At 42.1% G+C, this 13,187-nt stretch overlaps 1 protein-coding gene across 7 annotated transcripts in view; it reads right to left on the reverse strand.

The window, feature by feature from the left end:
- The window catches only part of LOC139409516 (anoctamin 8b), a 96,075-nt gene that overhangs the window by 65,474 nt on the left and 17,414 nt on the right, over positions 1-13,187 (reverse strand). The gene's annotated exons all lie outside the window — the stretch shown is intronic.

Consider the following 13,187-nt stretch of genomic DNA (forward strand, 5'->3'; position numbering starts at 1 on the left):
GGTGCATTTTCCTCACTAGGATGTGATACTAGTGTAGACCAGTCCTGATTGGTGAGACCTCGGGCTCCTGAGTGGTGCAGCGCACAATTGGCCCAGCGTTGTCCGGGTTTGGCCGGTGTAGGCCGTCATTGTAAATGAGAATTTGTTCTTAACGGGCCTGCCTAGTTAAATAAATGTTACATTAAGACATGTCCAGTGGTGTTATTTTTTTTAAAGTGAGGATTCACAAAATAAAAAGGTAAACGACGTCATCATTACCTCAATCAAAGGTTGTACCGACAGATGTAGCCTGTTGAACATGTCATCCTACACAATATAATTCTATATCATCATAGAATATGCATAAAATACATCCTCCAATCGCAACGTCTGCCTAGGCCAACACATACTGTCTCAAGAACATGTTCTGTTGTTAATACCCTCAATCGCCAAGTTAGGCGTAGTATCTCATTTCAAAATAGGCCATCATCCCTGTCAAGCGTGAATGATAATTAGATACTGTTGAAATGTCCAAACTGTATCTGCATACCAATAATTTGATCTCCATCAGGTTGATGGGAATACGTATTCAGATCTTATGGTGAGTGAATTAGAGCAGATGGGGTTAACGCACTACATAGCCTTTCTTGTGTTTGGTTTCAATCAAAGCATATAACAACGATAATATTATTTATTTATCATTTACTATTGAACGTCAGCTAACCATCAGAAAATGTCATTAGAAATGAGGAAGTGTTTTTGGTGTAACAGTATCGCTATAGGCCTACTATGCTATGCTATTATATCCGGGTTCTGTTATGTGAATTGCTAATTAATCATTATGTGATCTTGCGAGACATTTATGCAGCTTTTATCTATCTTTACTAAACGAGCCCCATTGTGAGAATTGATAATCTTCTATTGATAATCTTCTACTTGTAATAATGATAGTAAGTGATGAGTAGGCCTGTTAGATGTAGGCAACAGATCTTGATGGTGGTTATTTTAAGAGATGGGAACGCCCTTCGTGGGGTTGAAAGGACAGCCAGGATCTGATGTTAAAAAAGCCCAAATCTCTCTCAGTGAAATCAAACCTGCATCGGACAACATGAATAAAGCCAAGTCACCTGGATGGGTGTTTACTCCTCCTGAGGCCTATTTTACATTTTGGAGTCACTTAGGTCCACTATTCCTCTAAATTATTAATACAGACGTTCACAAGAAGAGGTTCATTTGGAAGAGGTGTGGACACTAATTTGGCTTGAATTAAAAAAAGGTAAGGATGCCACACAGTGTTCTTACTACCCCGACTGGTGGTGCTGGAGGGCAGCTCTGTCATTCGGACAGTTCAGGAACAAACAACAATCATTTGCAGTAAAGTCTAATAGGCCTTCGACTACATGGTATGTAGCTAGTTGTAACCTGTAACCTACAGTGCATATGATCGTGGACAGGAAACAGCAAAGGGTGCACCCCCCTATCCACATCGACGGGACCACAGTGGAGAAAGTGGAAAGTTTTAAGTTCCTTGGTGTACATATCACCGACAAACTGAAATGATCCACGCACACAGACAGTGTGGTGAAGAAGGCTGAGAAAATGTGGCTTGTCACCGAAAACCCTCACTAACCTTTACAGGTGCACAATCGAGAGCATCCTGCCGGGCTCTATCACCGCCCGGTACGGCAACTGCACCGCCCACAACCTCAGGGCACTCCAGAGGGTGGTGCGGTCTGCACAACGCATCACCGGGGGCAAACTGCCTTCCTGCCAGGACACCTACACCACCCGATGTCACAGGAAGCCCAAAAAGATCAATAACCACCCGAGCCACTGCCTGTTCACCCCGGGAGAGGCGAAGGTCAAGAGCCAAGCGTCCTCCGAAGCACAACCCAACCAAGCCGCACTGCTTCTTGACACAACGCCCACTTAAACTGGAGGCCAGCCGCACCAATGTGTCGGAGGAAACACCATACACCTGGCGACCGTGTCAGCGTGCCCCCGGCCCACCACAGGAGTCGCTAGTGCGCAATGGGACAAGGACATCCCTGCCGGCCAAACCCTCCCCTAACCGGACGACCCTGGGCCAATTGTGCTCCGCCCCATGGGTCTCCCGGTTGTGTCCGGCTGCGACAGAGCCTGAACTCAAACCCAGAATCTCTAATGGCACAGCTAGCACTGCGATGCAGGGACTTAGACCAGTGGGGGCACAACTTTCACTGGGAACGCACATTTTGGAATTGCATTTTTGTTCCCCCCCTAGTTTTATCATTGAATGTGATACTAAACGAAGCAACGGTGTGCTTTAGGACCATGCAGACGCCTCTGAGCGGTTGGGTAGGCTGTTAGGAGTGGGAAAAAAATTGCAAATGATGTCACCACCCACTTCTAAAACAAAAAGTTGCGCCCCTGGGTTCCGGTACTCATTTTGGGTGCCGGGACTGTTTATATTTATGTGCAGGAGCTCCACAATGCTTTAAAGCTAATTTTCTATAAGAGGAACAGGAGCTCAAGCAGTAGATATTTTGTGGTGCTCACCCCCAGAGAGAAGACAGCCCCCCCCAGAGACAAGACAGCCCCCCCAGAGAGAGGACAGCCCCCCACAGAGAGAAGACAGCCCCCCCAGAGAGAAAACAGCCCCCCCAGAGAGAAAACAGAGCCACCCCAGAGAGAAAACAGAACCACCTCCAGAGAGAAGACAGCCCCCCCAGAGAGAAGACAGAGCCACCCACAGAGAGAAGACAGAGCCACCCCCAGAGAGAAGACAGCCCCCCCCAGAGAGAAGACAGCCCCCCATAGAGAGAAGACAGCACCCTCAGAGAGAAGACAGAGCCACCCCCAGAGAGAAGACAGGGTCACCCCCAGAAAGAAGATAGGGTCCCCCCCAGAGAGAAGACAGGGTCACCCCCAGAGAGAAGACAGAGCCACCCCCAGAGAGAAGACAGAGCCACCCCCAGAGAGAAGACAGCCTTCCCCAGAGAGAAGACAGGGTCCCCCCCAGAGAGAAGACAGGGTCACCCCCAGAGAGAAGACAGAGCCACCCCCAGAGAGAAGACAGAGCCACCCCCAGAGAGAAGACAGCCTTCCCCAGAGAGAAGACAGGGTCCCTCCCAGAGAGAAGACAGGGTCCCCCCCAGAGAGAAGACAGGGTCCCTCCCAGAGAGAAGACAGGGTCACCCCAGAGAGAAGACAGCCTTCCCCAGAGAGAAGACAGGGTCCCTCCCAGAGAGAAGACAGGGTCCCCCCCAGAGAGAAGACAGGGTCCCTCCCAGAGAGAAGACAGGGTCACCCCAGAGAGAAGACAGGGAAGAAACCACCATTTACCTCTAAGCTGACATACATATTGATTTGGTTTATAATTTTTCATGGATTTTTAGTGGTATTTATCAGAATTAATTTTCCAGTAATAATTTTACCAGCTCTGTGTATTCTCAAATTGGAAGACATTAAGGACTGTCTAGTAGTGACTTCACCCAGATTAGGAATAGATTCTCTTTCTACGTCTCAGAGAGAGAGAGAACGTGTCACTTTCCCTATCCTGATGAATGGCTGTGTGGTAGATGGATCACAACTCATTACCAGCCGCAGAAACGGGCAATGAGGGCTGGTCTGTTACGTTTTAACAATGACTTTAAGTGACAACAAAACCAATAGCCAGGAGCCAGAGCGAGACAAGGCCAGATGAGTGAGATAGCGAGAGGAGAGGAGATTGAACAGTAACGTAGACTATTTTGTGTGCGAGACGTGGCTCTTTTTTTATTAAAGCTATTAAGGCCTTCCACTCATCTGAGCTAGTTTAACAACAGATAAATGGAGGTTCAAGAACTAAGCAAGTGAGATATCCTCAGGCTTGTAGATAACACTGTACTGATTATAACACTGTACTGTATTCGTACTGTAGATAACACTGTACTGTAGATAACACTACTGTATATAACACTGTACTGTAGATAACACTGTACTGTATACAACACTGTACTGATTATAAAACGGTACTGTAGATAACACTGTACTGTATACAACACTGTACTGATTATAACACTGTACTGTAGATAACACCATAATGATTATAACACTGTACTGTAGATAACACTGTACTGTAGATAACACTGTACTGTATATAACACTGTACTGTATACAACACTGTACTGTATATAACACTGTACTGTAAATAACACTGTACTGATTATAACACTGTACTGTATACAACACTGCACTGATTATAACACTGTACTGTATACAACACTGTACTGATTATAACACTGTACTGTATATAACACTGTACTGTAGATAACACTGTACTCAATACAACACTGTACTGTATACAACACAGTACTGTATATAAAACTGTACTGTATATAACACTGTACTGATTATAACACTGTACTGATTATAACACTGTACTGATTATAACACTGTACTGTATTTAACAATGTACTGTATATAACACTGTACTGATTATAACACTGTACTGTATTTAACAATGTACTGTATACAACACTGTACTGTAGAAAACACTATACTCTAAACAACACTGTGCTGTATTCGTACTGTAGATAACACTGTACTGTATACAATACTGTACTGTATATAACACTGTACTGTATATAACACTGTACTGTATACAACACTGTACTGTATACAACACTGTACTGTATAAAACACTGTACTGTATTCGTACTGTAGATAACACTGTACTGTAGATAACACTGTACTGTAGATAACACTGTACTGTATATAACACTGTACTGTATATAACACTGTACTCTATATAACACTGTACTCTATATAACACTGTACTGAAGATAACACTGTACTCTATATAACACTGTACTCCATATAACACTGTACTCTATATAACACTGTACTGTAGATAACACTGTACTATATATAACACTGTATTCTATATAACACTGTACTCTATATAACACTGTATTGTAGATAACACTGTACTCTATATAACACTGTACTCTATATAACACTGTACTCTATATAGCACTGTACTGTAGATAACACTGTACTGATTATAACACTGTACTGTATACAACACTGTACTGTATATAACACTGTACTGATTATAACACTGTACTGTATACAACACTGTACTGTATATAACACTGTACTGATTACAACACTGTACTGATTACAACACTGTACTGTATACAACACTGTACTGATTATAACACTGTACTGATTATAACACTGTACTGTATATAACACTGTACTGTATACAACACTGTACTGTAGACAACACTGTACTGATTATAACACTGTACTGTATACAACACTGTACTGATTATAACACTGTACTGATTATAACACTGTACTGTAGACAACACTGTACTGATTATAACACTGTACTGTAGATAACACCGCTGTATATAAGACTGTACTGTAGATAACACTGTACTGTATATAACACTGTACTGTATACAACACTGTACTGTAGACAACACTGTACTGATTATAACACTGTACTGTATATAACACTGTACTGATTATAACACTGTACTGTATATAACACTGTACTGTATATAACACTGTACTGATTATAACACTGTACTGATTATAACACGGTACTGTAGATAACACTGTACTGTATACAACACTGTACTGATTATAACACTGTACTGTAGATAACACCATAATGATTATAACACTGTACTGTAGATAACACTGTACTGTAGATAACACTGTACTGTATATAACACTGTACTGTATACAACACTGTACTGTATATAACACTGTACTGTAAATAACACTGTACTGATTATAACACTGTACTGTATACAACACTGCACTGATTATAACACTGTACTGTATACAACACTGTACTGATTATAACACTGTACTGTATATAACACTGTACTGTAGATAACACTGTACTCAATACAACACTGTACTGTATACAACACAGTACTGTATATAAAACTGTACTGTATATAACACTGTACTGATTATAACACTGTACTGATTATAACACTGTACTGTATTTAACAATGTACTGTATATAACACTGTACTGATTATAACACTGTACTGTATTTAACAATGTACTGTATACAACACTGTACTGTAGAAAACACTATACTCTAAACAACACTGTGCTGTATTCGTACTGTAGATAACACTGTACTGTATACAATACTGTACTGTATATAACACTGTACTGTATATAACACTGTACTGTATACAACACTGTACTGTATAAAACACTGTACTGTATTCGTACTGTAGATAACACTGTACTGTAGATAACACTGTACTGTAGATAACACTGTACTGTATATAACACTGTACTGTATATAACACTGTACTCTATATAACACTGTACTGAAGATAACACTGTACTCTATATAACACTGTACTCCATATAACACTGTACTCTATATAACACTGTACTGTAGATAACACTGTACTATATATAACACTGTATTCTATATAACACTGTACTCTATATAACACTGTATTGTAGATAACACTGTACTCTATATAACACTGTACTCTATATAACACTGTACTCTATATAGCACTGTACTGTAGATAACACTGTACTGATTATAACACTGTACTGTATACAACACTGTACTGTATATAACACTGTACTGATTATAACACTGTACTGTATACAACACTGTACTGTATATAACACTGTACTGATTACAACACTGTACTGATTACAACACTGTACTGTATACAACACTGTACTGATTATAACACTGTACTGATTATAACACTGTACTGTATATAACACTGTACTGTATACAACACTGTACTGTAGACAACACTGTACTGATTATAACACTGTACTGTATACAACACTGTACTGATTATAACACTGTACTGATTATAACACTGTACTGTATATAACACTGTACTGTATACAACACTGTACTGTAGACAACACTGTACTGATTATAACACTGTACTGTAGATAACACCGCTGTATATAAGACTGTACTGTAGATAACACTGTACTGTATATAACACTGTACTGTATACAACACTGTACTGTAGACAACACTGTACTGATTATAACACTGTACTGTATATAACACTGTACTGATTATAACACTGTACTGTATATAACACTGTACTGTATATAACACTGTACTGATTATAACACTGTACTGATTATAACACTGTACTGTATATAACACTGTACTGTATATAATACTGTACTGTATATAACACTGTACTGATTATAACACTGTACTGTATATAACACTGTACTGTATATAATACTGTACTGTATATAACACTGTACTGATTATAACACTGTACTGATTATAACACTGTACTGTATACAACACTGTACTGTATACAACACTGTACTGTAGACAACACTGTACTGTATACAACACTGTACTGTATACAACACTGTACTGTATACAACACTGTACTGTATACAACACTGTACTGTAGACAACACTGTACTGATTATAACACTGTACTGTATATAACACTGTACTGTATAAAACACTGTACTGTATTCGTACTGTAGATAACACTGTACTGATTATAACACTGTACTGTATACAACACTGTACTGTATTCGTACTGTAGATAACACTGTACTGATTATAACACTGTACTGTATATAACACTGTACTGTATTCGTACTGTAGATAACACTGTACTGTAGATAACACTGTACTGTATATAACACTGTACTGTATACAACACTGTACTGTATATAACCTACCCAGTCTGATCTGCGTTGACCCTAACCTACCCAGTCTGATCTGCGTTGACCCTAACCTACCCAGTCTGATCTGCGTTGACCCTAACCTACCCAGTCTGATCTGCGTTGACCCTAACCTACCCAGTCTGATATGCGTTGACCCTAACCTACCCAGTCTGATCTGCGTTGACCCAAACCTACCCAGTCTGATCTGCGTTGACCCTAACCTACCCAGTCTGATCTGCGTTGACCCTAACCTACCCAGTCTGATCTGCGTTGACCCTAACCGACCCAGTCTGATCTACGTTGACCCTAACCTACCCAGTCTGATCTGCGTTGACCCTATCCTACCCAGTCTGATCTGCGTTGACCCTAACCTACCCAGTCTGATCTGCGTTGACGCTAACCTACCCAGTCTGATCTGCGTTGACCCTAACCTACCCAGTCTGATCTGCGTTGACCCTAACCTAGCCAGTCTGATCTGCGTTGACGCTGACCTACCCAGTCTGATCTGCGTTGACCCTGACCTACCCAGTCTGTTCTGCGTTGACCCTGACCTACCCAGTCTGATCTGCGTTGACCCTAACCTACCCAGTCTGATCTGCGGTGACCCTGACCTACCCAGTCTGATCTGCGTTGACCCTGACCTACCCAGTCTGATCTGCGGTGACCCTGACCTACCCAGTCTGATCTGCGTTGACCCTGACCTACCCAGTCTGATCTGCGTTGACCCTGACCTACCCAGTCTGATCTGCGTTGACCCTGACCTTCCCAGTCTGATCTGCGTTGACCCTGACCTACCCAGTCTGATCTGCATTGACCCTGACCTACCCAGTCTGATCTGCGTTGACCCTGACCTACCCAGTCTGATCTGCGTTGACCCTGACCTACCCAGTCTGATCTGCGTTGACCCTGACCTACCCAGTCTGATCTGCGTTGACCCTGACCCACCCAGTCTGATCTGCGTTGACCCTGACCTACCCAGTCTGATCTGCGTTGACCCAGTCTGATCTGCGTTGACCCTGACCTACCCAGTCTGATCTGCGTTGACCCTGACCTACCCAGTCTGATCTGCGTTGACCCTGACCTACCCATTCTGATCTGCGTTGACCCAGTCTGATCTGCGTTGACCCTGACCCACCCAGTCTGATCTGCGTTGACCCTGACCTACCCAGTCTGATCTGCGTTGACCCAGTCTGATCTGCGTTGACCCTGACCTACCCAGTCTGATCTGCGTTGACCCTGACCTACCCAGTCTGATCTGCGTTGACCCTGACCTACCCATTCTGATCTGCGTTGACCCAGTCTGATCTGCGTTGACCCTGACCCACCCAGTCTGATCTGCGTTGACCCTGACCTACCCAGTCTGATCTGCGTTGACCCAGTCTGATCTGCGTTGACCCTGACCTACCCAGTCTGATCTGCGTTGACCCTGACCTACCCAGTCTGATCTGCGTTGACCCTGACCTACCCATTCTGATCTGCGTTGACCCAGTCTGATCTGCGTTGACCCTGACCTACCCAGTCTGACTACCCAATCAAATGTCCATAAAAAGAAGGTAGAGATTTTTGGTGTGTTTTTCTAAAACACAAACATGTAAGGAAACCCGACCAGGGGTACCGGAGGAGCTGAGCGGGACTTACTGAATCCAGCAGTCTTTCAGTAACAGTCTCATGAAGGTTTAAGGTGCTTAAAGAGAGAGGAGAGACGACATTAGAGTAGAGGGTAGAGTAGACGGCATTAGCGTTGGAGGCACTGACCCACTTCAGGCTGATACTATTAGCCATGACCAGCCATTTCAGGAAATATGGGATTTAAAGCCATTTCAGGAACTATAGGATTTAAAGCCATTTTCTTTTAAGGGGTGAAGGGGCGACCACTGTATAAAGGTGTGAAAAACTCAACTAAAGTCCATTTATATTGATCTATTTTTAGGTCACAGTGAGCGAGTAGAAAACACAATGATAATGCATTGTCCCCATTGTCCCTTAGTATACCTCTCGTTTCACTTCTCATGTTTCCTTTTCATGAGGTCAATAAGGAATCACATAACTCTTATTACTGCACCATGGCATATTTATAGACGTTCCTGTGTGCTGCATATTCTTATGTATGTATAACCCGTGGTTCTCCAAGTCAGATCCCATGGGAGGTTTTTTTTCCCACTAGGATGTAATACTATGGTAGACCAGTGATGTAATACTATGGTAGACCAGTGATGTAATACTACGGTAGACCAGTGATGTAATAGTATGTTAGACCAGTGATGTAATACTACGGTAGACCAGTGATGTAATACTATGGTAGACCAGTGATGTAATACTACGGTAGACCAGTATTGTAATACTATGGTAGACCAGTGATGTAATACTACGGTAGACCAGTGATGTAATACTACGGTAGACCAGTGATGTAATACTACGGTAGACCAGTGATGTAATACTATGCTAGACCAGTGATGTAATACTACGGTAGACCAGTGATGTAATACTATGGTAGACCAGTGATATAATAGTATGTTAGACCAGTGATGTAATAGTATGGTAGACCAGTGATGTAATACTACGGTAGACCAGTGATGTAATACTATGGTAGACCAGTGATGTAATACTACGGTAGACCAGTGATGTAATACTACGGTAGACCAGTGATGTAATACTACGGTAGACCAGTGATGTAATGCTACGGTAGACCAGTGATGTAATACTATGGTAGACCAGTGATGTAATACTACGGTAGACCAGTGATGTAATACTATGGTAGACCAGTGATGTAATAGTATGTTAGACCAGTGATGTAATACTATGGTAGACCAGTGATGTAATACTATGGTAGACCAGTGATGTAATAGTATGTTAGACCAGTGATGTAATACTATGGTAGACCAGTGATGTAATAGTATGTTAGACCAGTGATGTAATACTATGGTAGACCAGTGATGTAATACTACGGTAGACCAGTGATGTAATACTACGGTTGACCAGTGATGTAATACTACGGTAGACCAGTGATGTAATACTACGGTAGACCAGTGATGTAATACTACGGTAGACCAGTGATGTAATACTATGGTAGACCAGTGATGTAATACTACGGTAGAACAATGATGTAATACTACGGTAGAACAATGATGTAATACTACGGTAGACCAGTGATGAGCGGGGGTGAGATGGCAGACTGTCTAGCAGTGACTTCATCCAGATTAGGAATAGATCATCTTTCCATGTCTGGTGAGAAGAGAGAACGTGTCACATTCCCTGTCCTGATGAATGGAGTAGAGATGACCAAACTGCTGTGGTGCTCTGAGTAACGCTCCTCTCCATACTGTACAACCACACCGATGATAATAGACTAGCTATTTATAGAAAAGTCATTCTAGGTCTGATTTCCCATTTAACTCGCACACACTGTATGACACATACTATAGTGACACATAGTCATCTACTATATAGTCTCTAGCACCCTCTAACCCTCCTATCAGCCCTGAGACTGATGCCCTATACTGTAGTATTGATATGTATGATGTCTGTGAGGATAGAGAAGGCCATTATAATGACCCTGGGTCCATACTGTAGGAGGGTCCTAGTCTAGAGGTCCATGCAGTACCTGAACATGGAGGGTTCCTTCCGCAGGTGGTTGGTTGGTGCCTTAATCGGGGAGGATGGGCTCATGGTAATGACTGGAGCACAATAGGTGGAACGGTATCAAGTACATGGTTTCCATGGTTTCCAGGTGTTTGATGCAATTCCATTCGTTCCATTCCGGTCATTATTAAGAGCCGTCCTCCCCTCAGCAGCTTCCTGTGGTTCCTTCCCCCCCAGACAAATCGACACCATGAGGATGTAATGACCGCAGACTATAATATAGATTAACTTCCTGTCTCACTCAACGACTCAATGAGACCAAGTCATCAACGACTCATAATAATGGCCGGAATGGGGCAAATGGAATGGCATCAAACACCTGGAAACCACGGAAACCATGTCATTGTTGTATTTAATACCGTTCCACTGATTCTGCTCCAGTTATTACCACGAGCCCATCCTCCTCAATTAAGGTGCCACCAACCTCCTGTGAGCTAGAATAATGCAATACTGTATGTTCTAAAACTTGTTGTTAAACTGTAGGGTACTTATTATACTTGCAGTATGCAAAGGTATTAACAGCATTAATTAAATATAAAGTATCTATATTGCCACAAATCAGACATGTACAGTAGCAATTTACAATTTACAGTCTTCTAGCTACTGAAAGATACCGCAGCATTTATGTTGGTAGCAAGCGTCACTTTTACTACACTGTATGAGAGAGCAATTGCCCCGAGTCTTAGGTTTACAATAATTACATTCAATCAAATTGGACCGATTGAAGTTAATTCAAGACATCGCAGCCACTTAGAGAAGCCTCGGCGGTTGAGTCACAGCAGTCAAACTCAAGGGCCTGTTGGAGTAGTACCCTCCAGTGTTTCTAGATTGTTCCTCAGGCGAAATGCCAAGGTGGATTTACGTTTTTTTGAGACATCAACCAAATAAGCGGTGCAAAGGTAATCGTGTGTTCTACTGAGGACATCAAAGACGAAACACAAACTAACAGAGATACATTTCTAAAGGGGAAATGTTGGGTGCAGGATCAGGGTGGGTATAGAGATGGTGTTACAGTACATTTTCCTGTCAGCCTATTTGTGAGAGGCTCTCATGCAACACTGCACAGTGGCAGACAACCCTCTTGTAGTAGTTCTGCAGAGGGGACAAAAGCACCAGAAGAACCAGAAAGGGAAACAGAGAGAGCAGTTTGGTTAACAACAGTATTTTAATCACGTTGCACCGAAAGGTCAACTAATAGGAAAGTGTGTTTATGTTATTACAGTCCTTAACTAGAGGACAGAAATGTTGACGTGTCCCAACGAAAAGAGATGACAATAGAGGCTCTGTGACCTACTATTGGGTTTGTATCTCCACAAATATATATTTAAAAAAAATATTCAGACCTTAACAAATTAGGTCATATTTAGAACGTAGCTATTTGTGTAATAATCAATTAGGTTATATCCAGAACTTAGCTATTTTTGTAATAACCAATTAGGTTATATCCAGAACTTATGTATTTTGTAATAACCAACTAGGTAATATTCAGAACTTAGCTATTTTTGTAATAACCAATTAGGTTATATTCAGAACTTGTGTATTTGTGTAATAGCCAACTAGGTAAAGAAGAGAGCCAGTGATGCACTGGTGCTGAAATACTAATGTCTGAAATGGACCAAAAACTGTTCCTCTCCCCTGTAGATTACCTGAGAGCCCTTCGGCAGAGGTAGAGGGTAAAGTAGAGGGTAGAGTAGAGGGTAGAGTAGAGGGTAGAGTAGAGGGTAGAGTAGAGGGTAGAGTAGAGGGTAGGGTAGAGGGTAGAGTAGAGGGTAGAGTAGAGGGTAGGGTAGAGTAGAGGGTAGAGTAGAGGGTAGAGTAGAGGGTAGGGTAGAGGGTAGAGTAGAGGGTAGAGTAAAGGGTAGAGTAGAGGGTAGAGTAGA

This window comes from Oncorhynchus clarkii, chromosome 5, assembly GCF_045791955.1.
Source record: "Oncorhynchus clarkii lewisi isolate Uvic-CL-2024 chromosome 5, UVic_Ocla_1.0, whole genome shotgun sequence".
Taxonomy (NCBI): Eukaryota; Metazoa; Chordata; class Actinopteri; order Salmoniformes; family Salmonidae; genus Oncorhynchus; species Oncorhynchus clarkii.